The 25,559-nt window shown below is 39.9% G+C and overlaps 1 protein-coding gene across 3 annotated transcripts in view; it reads left to right on the plus strand.

The window, feature by feature from the left end:
* Positions 1-1,115: 1,115 nt before the first annotated feature.
* The window catches only part of GPR19 (G protein-coupled receptor 19), a 54,254-nt gene continuing 29,810 nt past the window's right edge, over positions 1,116-25,559 (plus strand). Inside the window, exons 1-2 of one of the 3 annotated variants that reach the window (XM_037848157.1) lie at positions 1,116-1,612; positions 1,917-1,969. The gene's annotated coding sequence lies outside the window, so the exon portion shown is untranslated. Of the gene's footprint in view, positions 1,613-1,916; positions 1,970-5,282; positions 5,628-12,755; positions 12,962-25,559 lie in introns of those variants that run through there. The other 2 variants (XM_037848160.1, XM_037848158.1) reach the window with 2 other exon arrangements.

Raw genomic sequence — 25,559 nt, forward strand, 5'->3', positions numbered from 1 at the left:
ACAAACATCCAGCTTTACCTCAATCTCCCAGTTGTTTTTGAGAACATTAAAATGCATCACTAGAAATCTTTCCCTAAAAAATCCCTTTTTTAAAATCAAATTGCCTACCTCGTTTTGTTTTCAAAACTGATCCAGTCATATTTGGACCACAAAGTTTCATCAGATCTCATTTTACAAGCATCGTGGCTTTCTAAAGCCATCTGAAACTGACTTTCAAGGGACCTTTAAACTATTTTTAAAATTCGCTCGTTGGCATGTGCTTTTCCGGCTATTGCTTCTAGAGCCATCTCTCTTTTTAGTTTCAAAATTTGCATGACTGCCTTTTTTACTTTGCTTCAAGAAACAGTTTTAATCACGCAGATATTGCTTGAGGTCTGCTTGAAACAAGATGGCCTTAGGTTAGGTTTACACAATAACAACAGTCCGTATTTTAAATAGGTTTCTAAGTACTACCTATGGTTTTGGTTTATTGTTGCTGCTTACCACCGCTTAGTTAGGATTACAGTGGTGCTATCACCTTCTTCATTAAGTTCCTTATAAAGGGATTCCATGACAGATGTGACGTGGCAACGATTTCTGAGTGTTCGGAGTTCTCAGCGTTCGCAGTTTCACCGGTTTCAAGCTTACACTTAAACTGTCCTGTTTTTAGCCCCGGTTCCTGGCTGAAAACATGATTTTCATTACGAATCACACTTGAAGGCCGAAAGTTAAGAAGCTGCGCACGGAGATAAGCAGGACCCAGCGGGTCGCCCTAGTTAGTAAACAAACCACCGCGCAGGCGCAATGGCCACAAGAGGTTAACAGGTTTGTTGCTAGCCAATGGGATTTTTTTTATATAGTTAAAAGAGGAAATACAAAACAAAACTGGGGTCCTAAGGTGATAAGCTGACTGGCTATTTTCTATTTTTACATTTGTTTTATTTTCGTTTCCGAAGAACTAGTTGTGCAGCCTCCGGGTCTGGCAAAGAAGTACTTCGTATTAAGTCCTCGGCCCTCAGAGAACTGCCGCTAGCGTGTCGTCTAGTTTTATTAGACTAATTTGTTCTCGCTGCAGAGTCTTGACCTTTTTTATTCTATTGCAGCAGTATTCCACTGCGGTCGCAACGAAAGAGAAAGTATCACAACACCACGTAAAACAGTTCTACGGTCTGATTTCTCCAAACAACGCGAGAGCTGCCTGAGCGAAAATCAGATTCACACCATCACGCCCCGCCCCCGCCAAATGTGCGTTTGCGCATGCGTTTGACTAATTTTTTTTTAGCGCGCAAAAATTTAGAAACTTTCTGCCGGGTACCAAATTTGACCCCCATGGAAGGTGCAGCACATTAGTTCGGTGGCTTCGAAGACACAACGCCACATTCCTCGAGATTTTGCAGTCAGAAAACTCCACATGCTTTTATCGTGGTCCCTTCGTTCCATTATTATTGGCCGTGAACTTTTATGTGTGAGAGGAGGAAGTTTCAACGAGTCAAGTAGTAAAAAGTGGGAGAGAGGGCGATGAGTTTTGTGTGTCTGGGCCGAGAACTCTGGGAGCGACTTAAAGGAATACATCTCAGGAGCCAAGGGAATTTCTTTTGCTGCAGACTAAAAGAGGATGTGAGTGTGAACTGAGGTAATGCATAGAGGAAAGTTTTCCTTAAAATAGTGTGAAGTAGTATAGAGGAAAGTTTTCCTTAAAATAGTGTGAACCTATGTGTGCTTGTAAACAGAAAGACAGAAATGCCACATGTTTAGTCTAAGATATATAAGGTGAAAATTGGGATGTGTCTCTGTGAGTGGAACAAGGAAAGGTCTAACAGCCATAAGCCTGAGCAAGGACCGAGGATTGGGATTGGGAAAATAGTCAAGAGAACATGAATCAGGAATTTGGGAGCTGTCTTGAGGGATCTGACTAATCTGAACTCTCTCTCCCTCAGGATACATGGGACACCTGCACAAGCATTGGCTTTTGCCCTGCAACATCTTAAAGGTACCACCCAACACCTAAAGAGTCCTCCTCCTTCCGTTGGAATTCCCTGGTCCCTACTACGTCCCACCAACCTCACCCCTTAGCCAGAATGAAATGCAGATTTCATGGAGTGAAGTGGTGAAATTGAGCCATCAACATGCTCAGGTGTGCCACGCACATACCTAAGTGTATACTTCTAGCTGCTATCCTTCCAGTTTACTAGGTATCGGAGTCCTTGCTGTTATTAGCAGCAGTCCTACATAGCTTAGCAGGTGTATTTAGATTCTTTGTGTACCACGTTGAGTACAAAGCAGAGGAATACTGATGGAATACAGAATTTTATTAGGCCCAGCAAAAGAAGGCTGATATGTAAACAGTGTTGCTTCATCTGTAAGAAGAGCTAAATATGGAAAGCCTGATGATTACTGTGATGGAGAAGGGATAAGGTATTAATATACAGAATGGAAGTACTTCAATAAAGAGCCAGACATGGTAGTCCCCTACCAAGAACTTCTCCCTGGGTCTCTTTGCTTCATTTTGGCAACCTAAGTGTATCCTGGCTGCTGAGCTGTATGTCTAGAGTTCATGGGAAATGCTGCAGAAAAAATCAATGGATGTCATAGAATAGGTTGTTGTGGGTTGAAGCCTGGGTATCTTGTTTTAGGGATTGGGATCATCCAGCTGTAAGAGGTGTGACATCTGAGTATGGTGTCATAGAAAGTGTGTGGACTTGGGAATCTGACCTGGGGTTTGACTCTTGGATCTGCTGATCACTCTATCTGATGTCTCTGAACCTCAGTTTCTCTATTTGTAAAATAAGGATAAGATAATCCTCCCAGGATTATTGTAAAGACTAAATGAGGTGCTGTTGAAAAGATTATGTAAATTACTAGCAAGGAATTTGGCATACAATTTTGATCAACAAATGAAAGTTTCTTCCCTGAGCCTTCCACCATGCATGCCACTTACCCATTGAATTGCGGGTGCTCAGTGGAGCACAGGACCATCTATACTTAGCCTTAAGACAGGTTCTCAACCTTGTCTGCACATTAAAATCACCTGAGGAGCTTTAAAAAATCCTAATGCCCAGTCGGCATCCTAAACCAATTAAATTTGAATCTCTGGGGGTGGAAATGGACATCAGTATATTCTGCAGTTGAGGTTGAGAAATGCTGCTTTATTTGTTCTCTCCAGAAGAAGGATAAAATAAATTAGAACTGTGGTTTAAGACTACCAGATCTGGATTTTAAAAATGTCTGGAGGAATAAACACTAGAGCTTGAGATGACAGATGAGTAGGGCATGGTGAGTCCTACTCCTGTAGACTGCCCATTATGATGAGAATGGGGTAAGCATCCTGTTGTGGGAAAGGTTAGTAATGAGGTCATTAATGTAAATCCCAGGTATATAGAGGATTTGCTGTAGAGATGGAGGACTTTGAATCTCCCAGGCTGGTCCTTCAATCTCGATAGGCAACACAGATGATGATGTCTTTATTGCTTTACCACATGATAAATCTTGAGCCATTAACAATGCTGACGGCAATGACGGGGAGGGGAAATCTTTTACAATCTGCTTTTCTTCCTTGGTTGGGAAGAGGTATCAAGGCATGACTGAAGGGTATCCATTTGGGTGTTCTCCAGTGTGTGTGTGGCGGCAGGAGGGTGGGGGTTGCTGGTGGGAATGCATGTGCAACATGCCTCTAATAATGAAGCCTTCTGCAAAGTCCTGTCAGAATTATTGTGGCTGCTCTGACCACACAAGTGGTTTTGTTGGCACTGACAGATGTGATAGGTGAGGTTCAAGCCCATCTTTGTATCCTTTAAGTGAATAGAGAATCACTTGGAATGGGAGGAATGGCATGTCTGGTCCAGGAATTTGAACTGTAAGAGACAGGGCACTTTCTAGTAGGACAACTCTAGTTTCTAGAGATATAAATAATTCAGAAGTTGAAACCACCATGATACTTTGGACACTGGTTGCCAAGACCCAATATAGTGGTAATGAACAGGAATATCTTTTGCCACATGGGTTAACCTGTCTTAAATTGGGTCTCATTTCTTGAGAAGCAGCGCACATGTGAGAGACTACATCACATAGCCCTTCTGGGAAAGGAAGATTCGATGATTGGTCTCTGTCTCAGGTGATTCTTATGAGTTAGGGTAAGCCAGGACTGTGGCCAATGACAAGTAATGCTTCAGGTTTGTGAAGGCTTTTTCAGCCACTGGAGGCCACTGGAACTTGTGCACAGAAAGCAAATCAAGAGGAGCTTGGGCCCAGCTGGAAAAAAACTCTAGTTAGGTTTTTTAACCCTTTGTGGGATGTCAAGTGATTGTTGAACCTCATTTAAAAACTTACATGTTGTACTGATATGGGGTTCTGTGCCTACATATAAGAATGTCCAGTCCATCTTCTTCCTGCTTTTTTTGGGGGGGATGTCAGAAATATAACTCTATATAATTGATATGAATTCAGTAATGAGACTGGCTTCCCTGGACCTCAGTGGTGTTCTCTTTTGTATGCAGTGTATATGACAGGTGTTTGGGGACAGGTGCTAGGAAGCTGGATGATACAGTATATCTTACAAAACTGTATCTGCCATTACTGTATTGCAGCCTTTTGAATACTGAATGGAGTATCAACCTGGGGGATGTGGTAAGTAGTCACAAAAAGTGAATAAAAGACTTTCCCAAGCTAGAGATATGGCTCAATTGAGATTAGATAATATGAATCTGTGGTAGATCCAATCAATGTAGGTTTGTGAGTTTCTCAAACAACATTCATAAGTCCAAGAACAGAAGTAGAGAGGGAGGTTATAAGAGTTACCAGGATTGGGGGTTGCTAAAGTGGGTACAGAGGAAGGACAAAGATATTAGTTTGTCTAGTCCATAGCAAGTGCACCAGTCAAATGGCTAAACATTATTGGCTAGTTAATGAGACAGAGGATTCAGACATTCTGCAGAGTTCAGGTAACTTGAGGTTTTGAAGTGCATGAGAGCAGATTATGTAGAAGTAAGGTGTGGAATGGGGTAGAAGGATAAGAGATTCAGGGAGTGAGGAGGGAAGCAGGTGAAAAGTTAGAAGTAGAAAAACCCAAAGTGGTAACAGTTTAGTTAAACAATTATAAAAGGATGTTAAGATAGGAGTACTGTCTGAGGTCCTCTAACAAGAGAGATGACTCTTTAGGACTTGTGAAAAATATAGCAGGGTAAGAAGTATTTAGACTACTCTTGAACTCTCACACAAATGAAAGGCATAAAAGAGTAAGAGTGAAGACTGGGAAAGTCAAGAGTGAAGTGTGGGAAAGGTTGAAGAACATATTTCAATAGAGTTATTGAAGTGCTGTGTGTATTTCAGTTACTAAGGTGAAAGAGAAGGAGCCTTGCCCTTCACCTAAAGACTAGGGAAATGAGTCTAGTTTGGGGGGACAAAATGCTCTATTGTCTGTCTTCCTCCTGAAAAACCTAAAAGGTTGATGCGAGGTTGCTGCTTTGTTGGGATGGGCCTATATTCCTGGAGTTTGCCAGGGCAAAGAAGGCAAGAATGTTTTCTGCAAGCCAGATGTGGATCACTCAGAAGAGAGCCAGGAAGAGGTCATCCTGGACCTGAGCAAGATGACCACCAAAATGGATAAACAGACTTCAGCAAAGAAAAGCTAAAGGTCTTGCTGGATTGCTATGGTAAGTGACCAGCTGGACTAGAGATGCAATGGTGAAAGTTACTCTGTTGAGAAATTGCCAGGAATGGAGATTTGTGCAGAAAACCCTACAAAAGTGCCCATGAGAGGAGTCAGCTTTTAGTACCTGTGAGGTGCAGAGAATGTGATGACAGCTCGTAACAGGACCAATGAAAGATCTATTCCTCATCCCATTCTCTATCCTTGGAGAGGCCAGAAACAGGTTAGCAAGATCCGAGTGTTCCACATACAAGGAAGGGAATGAGAGAAGTGAACATACTCTTTCCCTAAATACAGGCTTCCCTATCTACAGTAGGCACAAACTGAGAGGAGGGAGAAAAGCCTTAACTTTAAGTCAGGTTCCAAATTTCAACTATTATGCATGACTAAGATATTTTAATTCCTAACTGGAGGACCTTCTCTTAACTAAGAGTGACCAGAAATAAGATGAAATTGTCCAAGTTTTCATCCAGGGACAGGAGAAGAACCAGCCTCTACAGAGTGTTTCAAAGGACAGTGGAAAAATAAAAATTAAGGAGCTTTGGGTAATGCCAAAAGGAATGCTTGTTCAACATGCTGGGACACTATCACTGAGCACCTACTTTGCACAAAGGTGAACTTGATGACGTTCCTCCCTACAAGTATCTACAAACACAATGCAGTATGATATATGCAATAATAGAAGTAATACATGTAAAAATTAAAGAACTACTATAGTAAAAAGAAAGATGTGAGTAACTTTTTTTTCGAGGAGTGGGGGAGGACATAGACTCTCAGGGAAGGTGAAACCCAGCAGAATTTGAAAGAAGGATAGATGTTCACTAGGTGGACAAGGCAGAGGAAACTGTGTCAAATCTAAGCCATGTAGGCATGAAACAACATGGTGTACATGTGGGAGAACTATATGCAATGTGCAGGGCCGCAGATTCAGCTGGGTGATTAAAATGGAGGTGAAGTAGAGGTCATAGGTATTTAGAAGGTTGGACTGGGGCTCTAAGCAGGCTCATCAGTATAGCATTAAAGACATTTAAAAATTGGATATACACACTAAGATGCCAGTTATTTCCCCCATCAATCATTTTCTCCCTCTCCTTATCCTTCCCTTTTGTGAAATTTGCCAGCAGCCCCTTTTTGTAGAGTCCTGTGATGTAGTAAGGGAACACTTCTCCACCCCAGTGCCCATAGCTGATGGGACCAGGCTCTACATCTATTGTGAGCTGGGTCAAACAGACTTTCTCTCCTGAGAATTTAGAATTGGAACATTGAGGGACCAGGTCATTTAGATAGGAGTGTTGAACTTTAAAGGACAGGTACATTTCACAGGCAAGGCTACCATTTGGACGTGGCCACTTTGGAGCCTGTAAGGCAATGGAGGCAAAGCAGAACTAGCTGATCTTTAAAGAGAATCAGGGGAATGTAGCTAATACACAGAGAGAGAATTGAGAACAATAGGTCATGTGACTGGGTTGGCTCTGACAGCTTTTTGGTCCCCTTAGGTCTGGTTGCCACTTTCTCATTCTTGAGTTCCCTCATTTCCTTTGAGTCTTTGTAATAAATTCATCTCCATTTAAGTGCTTTCTTTTTATCCTTAGACAATATTGTAATGTGCCTACATGTGTTCTTTCCTTCTTGATGTTCTTGTCCTAATAAAACCCCAAACCTTCCACATCAGGAACACACACATGTGTAGCAAGAACACTTACTTAAATCTCCTTTGGATAAAAATGTTTCATCTTTCATATTGCCTCCCAAGAAGGCCCTGTCCTCTTCTCTCTCTGTGTAGGGGGAGGGATAACTTATTCATCCTTAAGGCATTGGTGTGAGAGAGGGTGGCCCCTGGCTTCATTACGGACCTAGAGGAACTGGCTGGTGCCTTCAGTTATCTGCCTGATTGCTGGGTAACTGGCTGGCCTGTGATGCTGAAGCCCTCAGTGGTGAACTCATGATCCATTCTTTGGCTCCTGGCAAATCTCCCAGAGAGTATTGGCCCCCTTCCCCTTGCAAACTCTGTTGCCCTTTGGTCCCTGCTATGGATTCTCCTTGCCTGTCCGTGGCTGGCCTACTGGCTGTCAGTTCAGCATCAGTGCTTCAATGGAAAGGAAGAAGGCTTGGGATTGTCAACCGCTCGCTCTCTGACCATGCTACTAGGGGCTTGCCAGTGGCCCAAACAGCCACCGAAAGTGTAGGGAATGAGGTAAGCACAGTGGTCCTAAAGGGGGAGCAAAGGCACAGCTCCCTTGTCCTGAGTGCTCCTCATTGTGGAGGTAACTCATTGTGGTAGACAGAAGAATGGCCCTCCAAAGATGTCCACATCCTAATCCCTGGAACCTGTGGATATGTTAATCTTAACATGGTATTCTGGTTTGCTAATGCTGCTGGAATGCAAAACACCAGAAATGGATTGGCTTTAATAAAAGGGGGTTTATTTGGTTACACAGTTACAGTCTTAAGACCATAAAGTAATGCATCAATAATCAGGTACCTTCACTGGAGGATGGCCATTGGCGTCCAGAAAACCTCTGTTAGGTGGGAAGGCACATGGCTGGCATCTGCTCCGGAGTTCTGTTTTCAAAATGGCTTTCTCCCAGGATGTTCCTCTCTAGGCTTCAGCTTCTTTCCAAAATGTCACTCTCAGTTGCTCTTGGGGCATTTGTCCTCTCTTAGCTTCTCCGGAGCAAAAGTCTGTTTTCAATGGCTGTCTTCAAACTGTCTTTCATCTGCAGCCAGCAGTGAGCTCCTTCTGTCTGAGCTTATATAGTGCTCTAGTAAACTAATCAAGGCCCACACCGAATGGGCAGGGCCACACCTTCATGGAAATTATCCAATCAGAGTTATCACCTACAGTTGGGTGGGTCACATCTCCATGGAAACAATCAAAGAATTACAATCTAATCAACACTAATACGTCTGCCCACACAAGACTGCATCAAAGATAATGGCATTTGGGAGACATACTACATTCAAACTAGCAGCACACATGGCAAAATGGACTTTGCAGATATGATTAAATTAAGGACCTTGAAACGGGGAGATTATCCCAGATTATTCAGATGTCCCACTCTAATCACAGGGTTCTTTAAAAGAAATTTTGCAAGCTAAGTCAGAGGGAGATGTGAATAGGGAAGAATGATCACAGGGATGCAAGTTATTGGTTTTGAAGATGGAGGGTCTCTATTGAAAAGGAAAACGTTTCCCTTTGCAGTTTGCAAATAATCTACCAACATCCTGCGCCCCAACAGATTTTCATCTAATGATTTGAATACTCACTGTGATCTTTGTCTGATACAACTAGTTCATTGAGGGCTGCAAAAATGGTGGTTTTTAACTATAATAGTCTGCATTTATTAGCTGGCACTCTTCTGTAAAGAAGAGCTTTCTTTTAAGAAAGTTATTTTAATGAATCTCTCAGAGGAAAGTTTGATGGTGGTTTGCTTTCAGTTTTACTTAAAACAATTAGAAAGCTCCTGATTTTTAAAAGGATTTGTTACCCAATTATTAGAGCCATTCACTTTCCCAGTACCATCACTAATATTTCCAGTTGTCCCTTTGTTTGGCCCCCAGAAAGTTTTTAAATCCAGGCATTGAACCACTGTAGGATTTGACGTAAAGGTGGGTGAGAGGTCTACCATTCTGTGGTAAAATGGGAGAAAAATTACTAATTGGAAACTGAGAAGTAGTATATTGACATCTCGAGTACACCAATTCTTAGGAAGATTAGTTTTAAGAAACATGCTTATGGACGGTGAGGATCTAGAAATCAGTTCCCATAAAATTGTCTTCATGTTCTGGGATGCCTTGGAAAGTTTTTGCGTGCCCCAGTCTGTAAATGTTTCACAGCACAGAACACTCTGAGCAAAGTGGGGTTGCTTTATGGCAAGCTTACAGGCAGGAATAAAGGACATTAGAGAATGGCTTTCAAACCAATAGCCTGGTTTTCAAGCTGTCTTGCTGTACAATCTTATTTTCAATTTCAGAAGCTGAATATTCTTTTTCTTGTCCCATTCCTTTTATGACTTTAAAGACAGTGCCACACATCCCATCCCCAGGGCAAATGGAACCCCCAGGCAGAGAAGAAAAAATACCACAGTAATCATTTTCAAAATATTACCTCAGTTACACAAGTGTTATGGGGGTTTATGGGATTAGATAGAAGACACCTGTCTATTTATCTTCTTCCAAATGGCCAGGAATAAGTTTAGTGACAATATACTTAAACTTAACATTTTTTAAAGAACAGAATTAGTATATTATATGTTTCATAGCCTTCCTTAATAATATTCTAGGTTATGACTCCCTGTAAATTTATTTTATCATTAAGCCATGATGTATACATTCAGTCATCATAACATGATTGAGGAATTTGATCTACTTTTTTGGTCTCAAATAATTTAAATCAATCTTTGTGGTTTCTCCTGTCTGAAAGTCCAAAGTAGTGAATCACATCACATTATTCCTTTAATAAATCTTTAATATTTACATACATATATGTATCCTGTCAGTTCTGTTTCTCTGCTGAACCCTGACTAATACAGCATTTGTTCTTCTCTTCCCCAGAGGGATCTTTAGAATCTCCAACAAACTCCCAGCCCTACCTGAGGGGTCCTCCCCTGCTAAGATGGTATCTTCCCCCTCAAAGACCTGGATAATGAATTAGGGTGGGGGACATTCTTATTAAGAGTATGGCCCTGGCTTACTAAACATTTTCAGAAATGACTTGAAAGAAGCTTAAACAGTAGAAATATTTTGATGTTTAAATGACACCTAGCTCTTAATAATATATGTTTAACATTTGTTATAAATAATATAAAAATATTTGTTGAATTAAATGTTTTAGGTAGAATCAAATTGAATTCAAGTGATTAAATACTTTTAGGTGAAGTTGGTCCAAATTATGAGTAGAGGGAAGATGAGATACAGACTTATTTTAATTTAGTCCATTATTCATGAAGCGGAATACTATGGTATAGTGTGTGGCTCTAAAGTCAGATTAAATGGTTCCAAATCTTAGTCCCACACTAACTAGCTGTGCAGCCTTGGGCACATCATTTATCCTCTCTGAGCCTTAGTTTCCTCATCTGTAAAACAGGGAAGTTAATAATAATACCCTATCTCATTGGGTTGATAGGAATAAATGACATCATGTATGTAAATACTTGGCACATATTAAGTGCTTAGTAAATGTTAGTTGTTGCTGTTGTTATCCCTAAGAGAAGAGAAGATAGCCATCACCAGCCTGCTGTTCTTGAAGAATTTCTTCAAACATATCCAGCTTTCCTGATAAATGACTTTCCTGAAAGTAGCAAGTGTTAGAATTAACAAAGTTGAATGTTTTTGTGAGCCTTATATAGAAAAACTAGAATTAACCTGACCCTGTTCCTAAAATAAAAGTAGAAAGTATATCTTAAGCTGTGGATGTCTGATTAGGAAGCAGCTTTGATTTCTTGAAATTATACTCTAGCTCCCCTTTGCTGCCTCTTTTCTTACAGAATTTGCGTTTCTGTACATTGCAAGTCAGCATTTCTTACTCCCCAAAATAAATATTCATAATGTCCTTGGTTAAGATTCTGAATCAGAATCAATCAGTTATATGCCAACCTTAATGAGACAGATGTATACTGGTCTAGATTCTTGATTTGGGATAGAACAAATGCTATCCAAGGTACTGACTTTATTAAGAAAATTTATAATTACTTAAAATAATTACCAACTCATGTTAAAAAATATTTATCTTTTCTCCCATAAAATATTAAAGCATTCACAAATTCTTCCTAGTGTCAATAGTTAGGTGTGGTTCTAAAATATTTCCCACTTAGGGCTGTTTGGACTTGGCTGAAAGGCTTCCCAAAAGTTAGTGTGTCCCAATGTGAGGAGAAATAACTTTCTTATGTTCTTACCACAGAACTCTGGGACAGAACTCCACAGTCACTCTGTGAAGCTGGCATTTTCATTTACTTGTACCCAAATAGATTCTTAAGGGAAGAAGTAGTGGAGGATGGGGGAGAGCTACCATTGCAGTGTCCATACTAATTCATAGACTCCTTTCAAGATTTGGGGTCAGCAACAATCCTGTAATGAAAGGGCCCATTAGGTACATTTGACTCTGAAAATGCTAATTGAAAATCCTCCTCAGCAATTCAGTCCTTTTCCTTCTTCCTTTCTTTAGTCAGCAGGGTCCCATGGTGACCAGTTTTGAAAGAAATCATCCCCTTCAGCAGTTACCTAGCACCATGGCAACCAGGACGTCAGCAGAGCAGGATAGACCCTGCACAAAACAGCTCCAACCAGGCTCCCTCCCTCCCTCTCTAATTCAGCCCTGCCCAAAGAATAGGGATGAGGCTAAAGATTTCTAAATGTAAACACCCAGGAATTCCTATGGATTTCTTTGGTTTTGCCTGTGAGCATAGATATGTGGAATTATATTAAATTATGTTATGCGAATTCACCCCCCCCCCAAAAAAAAAAAAAAAAACCCAGCATATTTAAAGGGTGGCGATGGAGGGGTTTTATAAAATATAAAAATCATGTTTGTGTCAATAAGGCAGCAGTAAGTTTATAGTAGGGGAATTCAAAATCCTAAAAATATGGCCTGATTTATATTTAGCCCCCAAACCTCAGGGAAATATGTTTAAATATTTTTATTTACCTGAGAATAAAATAAACAAATGGCTTGAACCAGCACTGAAGGAGATGTAGTGCTGTCCGTGGTGCTGAACCCTCTATTGTCCCAGATGTGCCAAAGGGGATCCAGAGAGGGTTAAGGATCACCTTGCCATGCCAGGGTACTGACGATAAGAAAGAAAGAGCGGCCTGGGAAGAAAGCATTGTTCCCCTTCCATACCAAGCAAATCTGAATGCCCAGGATAAAACCTTCAGATGGAAAAACAGAAAAGAATGTGCAGAGGGCTGGAGGTTTGGGTGGTTGAATCGTCCCCTTTTCATATGGAGATTTTTGGTCAGAGCCAATCAGGTCAGAGATTTCTGCTGCTTTGTTCCTGAAGGGAAAAGTGGGGAAGGGAGAGAGAAAGATGGCCATATTCTCCCCTTGAGCCACATGATCCATTTCCCATGTGACACATTCCAGAGCCTTGGAAAAGAGAAGGGAGGGGCACCAAGAGAGTGGGGTTGGGGGCGGAAGATGGTTTAATAGTCAACCGTGCACAGCGTCATCTTGTCTTCCTACCAGGAAGCAGTCTGTGAGCATAGGAAGGCAAAGAACAGATATGAATGTATTCTCAAGCTTTCCTGGTGGTTTATGGCATTCTTTAAACTCCTGTGTAAGAGCTACTGCTGACCAAGAAGACCCAAGGAGGCCGTCTCTGAAATAATGTCCAGATGAAGGTATGTGACAGAGAACCAATGGGATCGTGGCTGAAATTTAGCTCAGAGAACATACCTTCTTTTTTTCCAGGCAATCTGGAGATTTTTTCCTGGCTTAGATGCTGGTTAGGGGCATTAGATTTGTTACAAGTTCAGAAAAGATGCCTAAGTAGTTCCGTAAAATGAATAATTTACCAGAGTAAGTGCCTGATGAAGAAAAATTGGATGGAAATTGTGTATAGTGTTAATGAATAAGACAAAGCACTCATTGATGAAAACGATAATTTTTCCTTCCTTTGAATTCAGGAAAGAGAAAAGAGAATATTACTGAAACCAGAAACCAGCTAGATTTCCTTTTCATTGCAATAAAATCCTGTTTCATCCCATTTCAACTGCTTATTCTTTGCCCATGTTTCCAGAGATTATTGGCAGTGCCGTAGGAAGCCTGGGTGGGCAGTCATGCTGTTCCTTTGTGCTATGTGATCATCTTCCTTCTGATGTTCCTTGTACCAGGAGTGCTTGTGATTGCTCCCACCTCTGATTCAAGACAGTAGAGACAGGTACAGAATTCCAAATCTTATAGAATTGCTTCCAAGAAGGTTCCCAGGAAGTTCTCAAAGGAATCTACCAAAGTTACAGGCTAAAATAATCTGTGATGCCCTAAAATCTTGGCATATTTTACTATTTCTACCCAACGCAAAGATGGGAGCTAGCATATTAAAATTTTATTTCATCTTTATTTAACAAATATTTGATAGAGTTCTTGCTGTGTGCAAGGTACCATTTTAAGTACAAATTATTAGTCATTTAATCCTTAAAACAACCCTATGGGGTAGGTACTATTACCCACATTTTACAGATGAATTAACTGAGGCACAGGGAAGTCAGGGAACTTTCTCAAGGTCACACAGCTAGGAAATAGTAGAGTAAGGATTTGACCCAAGAAGCTGGATCCAGAGTCCATGGTCTTTAATACACTGAGCAATGCTGCCTCCCTACTCAGGTTATTTCAAATGATATTTGAGATTTAATAGTCAATTTGGCTACCTCAGAAATTTCACTCAGCTGATCTTATGGAAGATTGAATCAGCTTGCTCTGCTAAATCAGATCCCTAGTGAAATATCAATTTGATCTTGAATTATCCCAATAGTTACATTTTGTATCCCCAGATAACTCAATAAGTAATCACCTGCTCTTTCTTCTCTTGTACTGTATAGATATCTGACAATAAAACACTGTAACTATGATGACCAAATGATGTCTAAAGGGAAAAAGAATCTAAAATTACATGTTTGATTCTTTTTTAATTGAACCTAGAAACATCTTTGCATCCTTAGAACCTAGTACCAAGACTAGTTAAGCATATTTTCTTTAAAGGCACTTACCTTGTTCTCAAAATAAAACAAATAGGTAATTAACAGCACTGAATTATATATTTGAATGTGGTAAAAAGGGGAAATTTTAAGTTGTATATATGTTACTAGAGTAAAAATTAAAAAAAAAATCCATGGAACAGTACGACACAAACAGTGAACCCTAAGTTAAACCATGGACTATAGTTAATGGTACAATTATAAAAATGTGCTTTCATCAATTGTAACAATTGAACCACACTAATGTAAGTAGTATAATAGGGTGGTATACGAGAACCCTGTATTTGATGATGATTTTTCTGTAATCCTGCAATTTCTCTAATAAAAATAAATATAAAAATCTTCTAAAATTATGCATAGAAACTATGATATCAAATCTACTAGTTTTATTGTTTTAAAATAATATTTATTATCATTCTTTAAAATAAGGGAATAGATCTCTCTTTGCACACTATTTTAGGTTTTTAAGAGAAATGTTTGTTAGGATATTTTTTTAAACTGCTAGAAATTTCTGAGAGATGAATATTTCCTCCCTTTGGTTTGTGTAGATTCCCTTCTGGCCCTTGGCAATAAAAGATGACTTCTCATTCCTATATGCCACAGGAAAACTAAGAGAAGTTACTAGGTCCAAGATACTAGGAGGAAGAATCTCAAATTTGTGAACTTCTTCACTAAATGATGTGCTTCCCTTCAGTGTTTCATTACAGAGTTGATTCTGAGGAGTGATTATGTCTTCTAAAATATTGAACTTTAGTTCTTTAATTAAATCTGTGTTTCCTGCTGAAATCTAAATTTTCCTGGGATACCTAACAGTTTTACACTATTATGGTCACCTGAAGTGAGCTTGAGAGAAGGGACCGTATCCTTCCATCTTCAGATTTCTAGCACTTAGCACCACCCCAGGTTTATGGTAAGTACTTAATGTCCACTTGGAGATGAAGATAAAATTCTGACAGTATTCTGCTGAGCCAAGTTTAGGGGCCCTGCATGAGGGAGGATAGGGACGAAGCAAATGTATTGTAAGAGATGTGCCTGAAGTTTATATATATTAGTCATGCTGGCCCTGGAGAAATAGCAAACTAGGGTTCAGGAAGTATTTACAAATTTTTTCCTGGGATCATCAATCTCCCTGACATTTGTACTTACATCTAGATTGAAGTTCTCCTGAAAATTTTTTCATGTCTAGTTGGAGTTATCCCTGTTAGTCTCATTTTGCTCTGCAGTTTTGCCTGGCACCATCTCCCAATGCTGAAATGTTTCACCTGAACATTGAGAGTGTGGCCAATTTCTGCCCCAGACATCCATCTCCTAATCCAGGCTGGTTCCCAGTCCCCAGAACACTCCGCAGAGACTCTTTTGGGATCCATGGATCTTCAGTATCAGCATTGATTGGGCTCAGACTCCCCTTCCCAAACCAAGGCAGAAAGGACCTGAATGTAGAGGGTTGTCCCAGGGCATGCTGAGAGCTTGCTTAGGATTTGAATTCAAGTTAGCAGTCTAACTAGGCTTAAAATAGCTACTAATTCTGATATTATATTCTGTTCTTTTCAATCTAATTAAGTCATTAAGGGAGGGGCAGTTTGGGGTTCTGAAGAAGGAGTGGGTCCTTGAATCCTACCTACCACTCACCCACCTTACTTCCAGTGTTACCTGCTGAGTGAGCTGCACAAAAGAAACATCAGCACTACTAGGAGCATAGAGCAGCTGGGTGAGTGTTGCATGCCCACCACACACACATGCAGGGCTGCTCTGAGAAGCAGGGCAAGTGCACACAAGAGGCTTAGATCTGGAAGCCTAGCTGGGCTTCCTACTCATCCCTCTAGAATATAAAATGTGGCCACCTCCTAAGCCAGCTGAATGGGAGAAGATAAAACAGAGAGAGAATGTGGAGAGTCATCCCCTTGAGGATAGTCCTTGCAAAATATGCTTTCAACTTGGAGGCTAGAAGTGAAAGAAGTAGGAAGAAGGCCATGAGCATGGGTGAAAGATTGAGAAGGTTCTGCTTTTCAGACACAGTAGCTTGGCCTGCTGGTAAACCTTGCCCAATGAAAGTCAGACCTTGCCAATAGGATTATCAGATCCTTTCCCAGGATGTATATGTAGGGAGAGGAAGGAATAGAGAGAAGGACCAGAAATGTAGATGCAGTTTCACTTCTGTGGACCAAGGCAAACCATGGGAGAGATGTCCCTTCTCCAAGAGGATATCCAGGAGTATAGTTTAAAAAAGTAAAAGGGAAGTTGCCATCATGAGTCCCTGTTTGTAGAGTCATTTTTCCTTGGTTAAACCTTGAAAGCCGTCACCTCCTGGAGCCTTTCATTTAGCACACTCTCTTAGGCACTGACGAATGTCATTTTTAATCCTCATAGCAATTCTGTATGATAGACATTATTAGCCCCAATTTCATTTGAGGAATCTGAAGATGAGGGAGATTACTAACCTGCCCAGAGTCAAACACAGCAAGTAGAACCAAGAACTGAATCCAGGTATTTCTAATTCTATGCTTTTTATCACTATATCATAAGTAAAGTTCTTTCCTCTGCATTCTTTAACATATATATACATATATCTTTGGGATACTAGATTAAAACAAATATAGTTGTAGAAAATTTAGAAAATATAGAGGAGTGTAAAAGTATAATGAAAAAAGTAAAAAGTCAGTCATCATCTTGCTACCTAGAAATAACCACTGTCAAAGTTTGTTGTATTTCTTTCCAGGCTTTTTTGGTATGTATAATAACAAAAACAAACATTTGTTGGGTGCTTGCTTTGTTCCAGACAATGGTCTTAGCTCCTTTCTCACGTAACTCATGCTATTCTCACAACAAATTTATGTTGTTATCCTAATTTTACAGATGAAGACACTCAAAGAGCACAAAGATGTTAAGTAACTTGTCAAAGTCTCCACAGATAGTGAGTAATTTGAAACCCAGGCAGCCTGTTTCTTTGAACAGGGTTTTTCAACCAACACTACTGTCATTTTGAGCCAGATAATTTTTTGTGGTGGGGGCTGTCCTGTGCATTGTAAGATGTTTAACAGCATCCCTGGCCCTACCCACTAAATGCCAAGTAACATCACCACCACTCTGAATTGTAATAAACAAAAATGTCTCCAGATATTGCCATATGTCCCCTGGGGAGCAAAATTATCCTCATTTGAGAACCACTGCTCTAGAGCCCATGCTCCAAACCACTGTATTATATAGGCTTTTCATATTTGCAATTCAAAAAGAGTTATTTTCTTCTACATCTAGGCAGGGAAGTACATCAAGTTTCGGTACAGGCTATGAAATCTTGCTGGAATGTCAATGGCTTTATAGATTCTAGGTGGATTAGTTGCTTCCAGAAAAATGCTCATTAGTAGACTCTAATAACAGAGGGCTGGTTTATAGTATCCCAAAGTTGTCCAGTGGGAAGAATAACACAGTTTTTCTCTCTCATTACCTTTTCCCTTGTTCTCTGTGCCAGGCACCCTTAGCCTTCAAGAATTCAGATTTCAGGTATATGCTTACGATAGAGCAGGGCAGTGCTTATCAACCAAGGTGTCACAATGTATTGTTGTGTCCCAAACAAAGGAGGTCTGTTGCAAATAATTGCTTGCTAATAAAGTACCAAAGTTTGCCAATTTTTTATCTAAAAAATTTTTATTTTTAAAAATTAATTAGAATATATACAAGGTTATCTAAATAATATTTTTCTTTTCAACATGATTTCTTAGGTGAAAATTTAAGGGATGAAGTTAGAGGTCAAGATCCTAGAGATGTACATAATTCTGGATTTATTTCTGGGGTTGTGTTACACATTTGCCATGTGTGTCCCTGAAGAATAAGGGTTGAAAATTCCTGATGTAGGTGATTTGGGTCAACCATTGCTGTAGGAAGAGAGGATTAAAAATATAAGAAGCACTGAGAAATTATAGTAATAGCATTTTAACTTATAAAATGTCTAAAAATAGTTGGCTGTAAAATATGTGAACCATGTGAAATGTATGCAAATATAATTTCAACCGTATTTTAAATGACATTGATTATTACATAGAGTTGCATAATTTGACTATGAAAAACATATAATACATGTTAAATGCAAATTCAAATCTAACTTCTGCTTCATGAACTTTAAGGTAGCTTTTATGGAAAATGCCAATTGAAAACAGTGGTACAGATAGAAATTTACCAGTGTGTTGATGTGAATTTGATATGAGATAGAATGTAAATGCTTCTGAAAAACTGAGTTAGCAATTCCTTATTCTATCTATAATTAGTTCTTAGAGAATCCTTTACCTTCATTTCAAATAGCTGTAAATCGCTTCTACTGTAACAACTCTTTGCTTTGAGTGTAATGAGCCTGGTCTTTGCCTCCCCACCTCTTTCACATTTAAGACACACTACTAGAGATAGTGAAATCAGAGCTTGGAAATGAAACTGAACTTGTACCTCCAGAACAACTGGTTGCCTCTACTTTAACTCAATGAGCACACACAGGTGTTCAAAAAATGCTTGTTACAATGAATTAAATTGGATTTGATGAGGCGCAAATTCCTCTGCCAACCCTGGGAAATTATATTCTTCAGAATTGGAAAGACCCCATACTGAGAAGAGAGGTGTGGAAAATTGATAGAGAGCAGGCAGACAGTCCAGGAAGTCTTTAACCCTCGGAAGTTTGGTATTAGATGAAATGGAAAGCAAATGCAGGTGGTGGTTCTTCTTTGACCAGCCCACTTCATGTAAAGAATCTTCAGTAGGAAATTGTTGGCACATCCAGGGTAATTGTTGAAGAGGGCAGGGATGGTCCCTAAGTAAAATGCATCCCTCCTTTGGAGACCCAAACTACCGATCCTGGATATCAAAGGATCCAAGTGCTGGGCCTCAGCAGCCCTCAACAACTTCCCTCTCCTCCCATCACAATGCCTTCTCAGGATGTGCTCTCCACTAGGTGACTGAGGTGAGTTATAAGTTAAATGAGTGTGTGTTGCTCATCCCAGATAACAATGTCTACCTATCAGTTTTAGTTCATGGAGCTAAAGTGACCTTAGAAATCATCTGCGCCGAATCATTCATCATGTAGACATGGAAACAGAGCTTCAGAGAAACTGATTTATTTAAGGTCCTTATGCTGGTATAAAAGATAAAACCTGGGAATCTTGACTTCCTATTCATTGTTTATAATCAGTTAAAACCCAGGTTTCTTAAACCCTAGTCTAATGTTCAAGGTAAAGTAGAAAGCACTACACTCTATTAACTTTTCGGAGATTCTCATATCATTCCAGATGCTGGTGGGGTCATGGAAGGTGATAGAATGGCTGATATGAATTTCAGCCCTCACACTCAATAATATAAGAAATGCTGCACTGAATTAGTTTTCTATTGCTGCTGTAACAAATTACCACAAATTTAGTGACTTAAGATAATACCTATTCATTGGCTCACAGCTCTGTAGGTTTGAAGTCCAGGTGGGTTTGGCTGGTTTCCCTGCTTAGAGTCTTACAAGGCTGAAATCAAGGTGTTAGTAGGGCTCTGTTCCTTTCAACAGACTCTGAGAAGAGATCCCCTTCCAAGTTCATTTAGGTCATTGGCAGAATCCAATTTCTGTGGTTGTAAGGCTGAGGTCCCTATTTCCTTGGTGGGTGTCAGTTGGGTGCCTCTCTCTGGTCCTTGTATGTGGGCCCCTGCATCTTACAGCCAGCAATGGCATGCCAGATCCTTCTCATGCTTCAAATCTCTCTCTCACTTCTGCTACTTCTCCCTCTCTTTGCCAACAGCCAGAGAAAGTTCTCTGCTTCTAAAGGCTCATGTGATTAGACTGAACCTTTCTGGAAACCCCGTAGCAGGGTTTCTGGGATAATCTCTCCATTTTAAGGTCCATAAACTTAATTACATCTGCAAAGTCTCTTTTGCTATGAAACATAAAATATTCACAGTTTCCAGGAATTAGGGTATGGGCATCTTTGGGAGGCCATTCTGCCAACTGCACACGTTAAATAATGACAAGTCTTCATCCTATCAAGCTACTGGAAAATTCAGTGACAAACATTACTGGGACTCCTTTCCTCTTCTTAGGTCCTGTGGTTCTTACTCAGAGCAAAATACTTGTGGTGGTCCTCTAGCCTTGGCTCCCCATTGATTATAGCAGAGATGTAATTTGGGCCTGAACTGATATACATCCTTGAAGGCTGGTGGATCTGCTGCTTTGGGACCCTTGGGGCAGTGGACTCTTCTTTGGCTAGGAATTCTGTGCATTGGGTCCACCTCCCTGGCTGTACTCCTCCATTCCTGCCTGTCACTTAGACTGGAGCACAGTGAAGAGATGAGGCAAGGGTTCCATGGCTACCTTTTTAAAAAAAAAATTTTAAGCACCTTTATTGAGGTATAATTTACATACCATAAAATTCATTCATTACAAGTTACAACTCAATGATTTTTGTTAAATTTACAGAGATGTGCAAAAACCATCACCACAATCCAATTTTACATTTCTGTCTCCTAAACAGATACCCTTGCCCATCCAGGCCTACCTTTTGCATGACTCCATTGGTCCCCAGTCACATCTGGCTCAGAGAGCCTCACTTCTCCCTCCTCCCCTCTAGGAAAGTCCCCTCAGAGAATTCAGCTTCCAGAAAACAAGTGCCAAGGAAACAAGTTTGTCTCAGACCCAGTGATACAGCTCTCTTCTAAGGTGGGAGAGGATTTAGGGTCTGAATTCATTCTCACAATGGGAGAGGGAAAAAGGAAAAAAACAAAACAAAACAAAACAGCACACATCAATATCTTGATGTTTTATCCTGCCTCAGTAGGATGGGATGGAGTCTTCAAATTGCACCTAATGAGCAACCATTGACTCCAGTGAGGAAAGGGACACTGCTGTGTTGGATGTTGTATGGCCAATTCTCAGCACAGTAAATTCTGGCACAGAATGTGATCTTAATATGTATTAATGGAATGATGAATGAATGAAAAACCAAATACCCTCTCTTCTGTATATTTTGTCTTCTTAGTTATGCTTACCCATATTTTTGGTTACTTTAGGGGTCTACTACCTATTGGTCTCTGCTTACTATTTCTTTCTGGTCTTGAGGCTTCTACTCCTGATGCTCTCTTCCCATATGCTGAGAGAGACAGAGGATCTGATTGTTCCACATCATCCCCACTTGGATAGGTGACCTCACAGACCATTGGTCAGTTTATGAATTGCTCCCCCATGGAAAGATACCCACCCCTTATCCAATGGACTAGTACCATGGGCTCAAGTACTATAGAACATAGCTCCTGGTACTTAAGAAGGTACATGTTACTTTCTTAGCAAAGAACCCCTAAGAACAGGCTGCAGGCATAGCAGTGTTTTAACTTTTTTTTTTTTAATTAAATTCAGTTTTATTGAAATACATTCACACACCATATAATCATCCATGGTATACAATCCACTGTCCACAGTATGATAACTTAGTTATGCGTTCATCGCCACAATCTATCTCTGAACATTTTCCTTACATCAGAAAGACCCAGAACAAGAATAAAAAATAAAAGTGAAAAAAGAACACCCAAATCATCCCCCCATCCCACCCCATTTGTCCTTTAGTTTTTTGTTTTTTTCTTTTTAATCTTCATTTTATTGAGATATATTCACATACCACGTAGTCATACAAAACAAATCGTACATTCGATTGTTCACAGTACCATTACATAGTTGTACATTCATCACCTAAATCAATCCCTGACACCTTCATTAGCACACACCCAAAAATAACAAGAATAATAATTGAAGTGAAAAAGAGCAATTGAAGTAAAAAAGAACACTGGATACCTTTGTCTGTTTGTTTGTTTGTTTCCTTCCCCTATTTTTCTACTCATCCATCCATAAACTAGACAAAGTGGAGTGTGGTCCTTATGGCTTTCCCAATCCCATTGTCACCCCTCATAAGCTACATTTTTATACAGTTGTCTTTGAGATTCATGGGTTCTGGGTTGTAGTTTGATAGTTTCAGGTATCCACCACCAGCTACCCCAATTCTTTAGAACCTAAAAAGGGTTGTCTAAAGTGTGCGTAAGAGTGCCCACCAGAGTGACCTCTCGGCTCCTTTTGGAATCTCTCTGCCACCGAAGCTTATTTCATTTCCTTTCACATCCCCCTTTTGGTCAAGAAGGTGTTCTCCGTCCCACGATGCCAGGTCTACATTCCTCCCCGGGAGTCATATTCCACGTTGCCAGGGAGATTCACTCCCCTGGGTGTCTGATCCCACGTAGCGGGGAGGGCAGTGATTTCACCTTTCAAGTTGGCTTAGCTAGAGAGAGAGGGCCACATCTGAGCAACAAAGAGGCATTCGGGAGGAGGCTCTTAGGCACAATTATAGGGAGGCCTAGCCTCTCCTTTGCAGCAACCGTCTTCCCAAGGGTAAAACCTACGGTAGAGGGCTCAACCCATCAAACCACCAGTTCCCTATGTCTGTGGTCATGTTAGCAACCACTGAGGTGGGGTAGGCCCATACCCCTGCATTCTCCACAGGCTTCTCAAAGGGGCACTACATATTTTTTTCCTTTTTTTTTTTTTTTCTTTTTTTTTTTTTTTACCCTTTTTTCTTTTTTAAATCAACTGTATGGAAAAAAAAATAAAGAAACAAAAAAAACAAAAAAGAAAAACATACAATAAAAGAACATTTCAAAGAGACCATAACAAGGGAGTAAGAAAAAGACAACTAACCTAAGATAACTGCTTTACTTCCAACCTGTTCCTACTTTACCCCAAGAAAGTTACATAATATAGCAACATTTCTGTGAACTTGTTCCTACTATATCCATCAGAAATTAACAGACCATAGTCATTCCTGGGCATCCCCAGAACGTTAAATAGTGTATCTGTTCTTCTTGGATTACTGTTCCCCCTTCCTTAATTGCTCTCTATTGCTAGTTCCCCTACATTCTACATTATAAACCATTCGTTTTACATTTTTCAAAGTTCACATTAGTGGTAGCATATAATATTTCTCTTTCTGTGCCTGGCTTATTTCGCTCAGCATTATGTCTTCAAGGTTCATCCATGTTGTCATATGTTTCACGAGTTCGTTCCTTCTTACTGCCGTGTAGTATTCCATCGTGTGTATATACCACATTTTGTTTATCCACTGATCTGTTGAAGGACATTTGGGTTGTTTCCATTTCTTGGCAATTGTGAATAATGCTGCTATGAACATTGGCGTGCAGATATCTGTTCGTGTCACTGCTTTCCGATCTTCCGGGTATATACCGAGAAGTGCAATCGCTGGATCGAATGGTAACTCTATTTCTAGTTTTCTAAGGAACTGCCAGACTGACTTCCAGTGTGGCTGAACCATTATACAGTCCCACCAACAATGAATAAGAGTTCCAATTTCTCCACATCCCCTCCAGCATTTGTAGTTTCCTGTTTGTTTAATGGCAGCCATTCTAATAGGTGTTAGATGGTATCTCATTGTGGTCTTAATTTGCATCTCTCTAATAGCTAGTGAAGCTGAACATTTTTTCATGTGTTTCTTGGCCATTTGTATTTCCTCTTCAGAGAACTGTCTTTTCATATCTTTTGCCCATTTTATAATTGGGCTGTCTGTACTATTGTCATTGAGTTGTAGGATTTCTTTATATATGCAAGATATCAGTCTTTTGTCAGACACATGGTTTCCAAAAATTCTTTCCCATTGAGTTGGCTGCCTCTTTACCTTTTTGAGAAATTCCTTTGAGGTGCAGAAACTTCTAAGCTTGAGGAGTTCCCATTTATCTATTTTCTCTTTTGTTGCTTGTGCTTTGGGTGTAAAGTCTAGGAAGTGGCCGCCTATTACAAGGTCTTGAAGATGTTTCCCTACATTATCTTCTAGGAGTTTTATGGTACTTTCTTTTATATTGAGATCTTTCATCCATTTTGAGTTAATTTTTGTGTAGGGTGTGAGGTAGGGGTCCTCTTTCATTCTTTTGGATATGGATATCCAACTCTCCCAGCCCCATTTGTTGAAAAGACCATTATGACTCAGTTCAGTGACTTTGGGGGCCTTATCAAAGATCAGTCGGCCATAGATCTGAGGGTCTATCTCCGAATTCTCAATTCGATTCCATTGATCTATATGTCTATCTTTGTGCCAGTACCATGCTGTTTTGACAACTGTGGCTTTATAATAAGCTTCAAAGTCAGGGAGTGTAAGTCCTCCCACTTCGTTTTTCTTTTTTAGAGTGTCTTTAGCAATTCGAGGCATCTTCCCTTTCCAAATAAATTTGATAACTAGCTTTTCCAAGTCTGCAAAGTAGGTTGTTGGAATTTTGATTGGGATTGCATTGAATCTGTAGATGAGTTTGGGTAGAATTGACATCTTAATGACATTTAGTCTTCCTATCCATGAACATGGAATATTTTTCCATCTTTTAAGGTCCCCTTCTATTTCTTTTAGTAGAGTTATGTAGTTTTCTTTGTATAGGTCTTTTACATCTTTGGTTAAGTTTATTCCTAGGTACTTGATTTTTTTAGTTGCTATTGAAAATGGTATCTTTTTCTTGAGTGTCTCTTCAGTTTGTTCATTTCTAGCATATAGAAACATTACTGACTTATGTGCATTAACCTTGTATCCCGCTACTTTGCTAAATTTGTTTATTAGCTCTAGTAGCTGTATCGTCGATTTCTCAGGGTTTTCCAGATATAAGATCATATCATCTGCAAACAATGACAGTTTTACTTCTTCTTTTCCAATTTGGATGCCTTTTATTTCTTTGTCTTGCCGGATTGCCCTGGCTAGCACTTCCAGCACAATGTTGAATAACAGTGGTGACAGCGGGCATCCTTGTCTTGTTCCTGATCTTAGAGGGAAGGCTTTCAGTCTCTCACCATTGAGTACTATGCTGGCTGTGGGTTTTTCATATATGCTCTTTATCATGTTGAGGAAGTTTCCTTCAATTCCTACCTTTTGAAGTGTTTTTATCAAAAAGGGATGTTGGATTTTGTCAAATGCTTTTTCAGCGTCTATTGAGATGATCAATTGATTTTTCCCTTTTGAATTGTTAATGTGTTGTAATACATTGATTGATTTTCTTATGTTGAACCATCCTTGCATGCCTGGAATGAACCCCACTTGGTCATGGTGTATGATTTTTTTAATGTGTCTTTGGATTCGATTTGCAAGTATTTTGTTGAGGATTTTTGCATCTATATTCATTAGGGAGATTGGCCGGTAGTTTTCCTTTTTTGTAGCATCTTTGCCTGGTTTTAGTATTAGATTGATGTTAGCTTCATAAAATGAGT

Source organism: Choloepus didactylus, chromosome 8 (assembly GCF_015220235.1).
Source record: "Choloepus didactylus isolate mChoDid1 chromosome 8, mChoDid1.pri, whole genome shotgun sequence".
Lineage (NCBI taxonomy): Eukaryota > Metazoa > Chordata > Mammalia > Pilosa > Megalonychidae > Choloepus > Choloepus didactylus.